Source organism: Brienomyrus brachyistius, chromosome 23 (assembly GCF_023856365.1).
Source record: "Brienomyrus brachyistius isolate T26 chromosome 23, BBRACH_0.4, whole genome shotgun sequence".
Lineage (NCBI taxonomy): Eukaryota > Metazoa > Chordata > Actinopteri > Osteoglossiformes > Mormyridae > Brienomyrus > Brienomyrus brachyistius.
This window is the reverse complement of record NC_064555.1, coordinates 5,630,243-5,632,822: the sequence shown is the minus strand read 5'-3', so window position 1 is coordinate 5,632,822 and position 2,580 is coordinate 5,630,243.

Here is a 2,580-nt window from a genome sequence, read left to right as displayed (position 1 = left end):
ACGAGCATTCCAGGTAGCACCGCTGCTGAATGTAAACATTTATTTATTGTTTTGTAACCGGAGACACTGCCCCCCCCCTCCCCACCACCATGCACTCCTTTACTCCATGACAGCCGGCAAAAGGCACTGCCACGGATGAGACGGGGTGAAAGTAATCACGGCGACTCGGTGTGGGCACCAGCCGCAGTGGATGGCAAAATAGGAATCAATCAGCCCAGCAGGACAAATAAATAGATGCAGAGAGTGAATTTGCAGGGAAATGGAGGCTCAGCTGAAGACACAATTGAAGATAAATAAGGCGGGGGGCCGTGACTTTAAAATAGTATATTAAATGAACACCCCGGGGGGAATGGAGTCACCGCCTATGAACCCAATCCGAACGTCAAATTATAAGGGGTAGCTATGATTTCACGGTTCGGCGGGCTGCTTTCCCTGCAGCCGTTTTCGCTGCCTCTCGGGGGGGCGGCGCCGTCCTGCGTCGAGGCACCCTCCGTTCGACTCGCCCTCTGAAACGCGCCCCCGTGGACCGCACATTCGCCGGCTCCTGTGGGAATTCGAAAACAATAATCCCCCGGTAATCGGCTGGAATAACCTGCCATTATTCGTCAGAGAGACACGCGGGCGTAGAGATTACGCCACACTGGAGACACGCAATCAAAGTCCAATCTCACCCTGCGTCAATGAAGAACAGGGGCTGGAAGGGCTAAAAAAAAGGACAGCACTGGCAGAGAGATTTGCTCTGCGGTCATCGGCACATTACACTTAGGTTGACACCGGGATATAAAATGACGGGCGACATTTCGGATGGGAATGTTAATGGTGCGTCTCTGCATTGCCTGAACTCCTCTGGGATTCCTGACAGTGAACTAAGAGATATGCTGGGAAAGGCGCTATATAGGAATGAGTTGAATTGAGTCCCACATCTTTAGGGTCCACGTCCTCATCTGCGTCTCTTTGGGTGTCCACTGCATTCAGAGATGTTTGAAAGTAACTGGGTTCGATATGGACAATGTAGTACAACTGACCCCTGAGGGGAGGGGGGGTATTATCTGTATGCTGTGGGTTCGGAGGGACAGCGTCGCTTGTGAATGTTGCCCCGCGGACTTTAAGCTGCCCCAGGGCCGGAGTGCCAGCCCCCCCCCCCCTCCGCATTTCCATTTATATTGCCTGTCTCTGTCAGCTGTCCTCATGACGTCTTGTTTGCCCCTAGAGGTGAACATGGAGCTGCTACCGTTGCTTCATACATCCTCGATAAACCTGTTATATAAGTAACGGTGCTGATTTATTCACCTGTAACACAGTTTTTGTCAGAAGTCTTTTTTTTTTTACATTAAGGTGATGTTTGCTTTATCACTGTTTATCACTGTTACAATCTGGATAATAAATTAGCATATTTCACAAAAGTATGAAAAATGATATTGAACGTCTGACCCACATTACCCTACTCTACCTTCGTCACTCCTGGCGGGATGACTCTCGTCATCCAAGCGAAAGGCAAAACGATCTTTTCCATATTTCATGAGCAGATTTAGATGGTCGAACCCAAACTACGAGGGGGCGAAATCCGCACGAAACCTTTCAGGTTCGACGGTGTGCGAAAATCCCAGGGCAGTAAGAGCGGGATAATTAAAGTGTCACGGCTACAGATGGGGGTCAGCCCACAGAGTTTTATTTTTGGCCAAACTGATTTATGACTTATTACCCCTGGCGAATAAACTGTACTGTGTTTTGCCAGCCCAACCGGGAGTGGAAAGTAGCCTGGTGTAAGAATGATAAGGATGTAAGCATGCAGTGTTAATAGACTCATAATCCCGCCTCCCTGAACCGGCTCCCCGATGATCAGAATCGGCAGTTTCTTTCTAATCTCAAGACTGCCCCCTGCCAGGCGGGTACCTAAAATCTCATGTTTACTTAATACCATTGCAATTTATCTCTGTGAAGGTTTCCTATCGTCGTTCCGCTCGTAACAATCTTGATTGATGTACAGAATGGCTCCCTTCGTTTTAAACTGATTTTATATAGGAGCAATAGCTAGTTCCCCGCTATGGTCTTCCCCCCATATTGTGTGGCTTCAGCATAAAGGAGAGACACAGCACTTTTGTCTGCCCTCGCATTTTAGCGGCATGCAGACACGCCCACAGCGGCGGGCGTCTGGCTAAGGATGGCGGGCACCGCGTCTAACTCGGGGGGTCCTCAAAGACCCCCCAAACCAACACGCGTGTGAATCCTGCTCCTCATCACCAGCATCTGTCGCCTGCCTTTAATTAGTCAAATCTCCAATTAAAACTGTCCCTTTGGGTAACTAATGATATGTGCAGTAATTAGCACCACAGCACAATCTATTTATCATATACTTGCTTTTATAAAATCATTTTAAATATCACAGAATGCTCTCTATCATTCTTATTGAGGGATTATTGGTCCTTAGGGAGCATCTATATATTTATTCCTTAGAGTCCCATTCTGACAGGCTTGTTCCATTTAATGGTGACAGGTTAATATAAAATACCCTTATATATAAAAAATATAGCTGTGAATAAACAACACAAATCCCCCTAAGGTATATCACCTGGTCTTTAC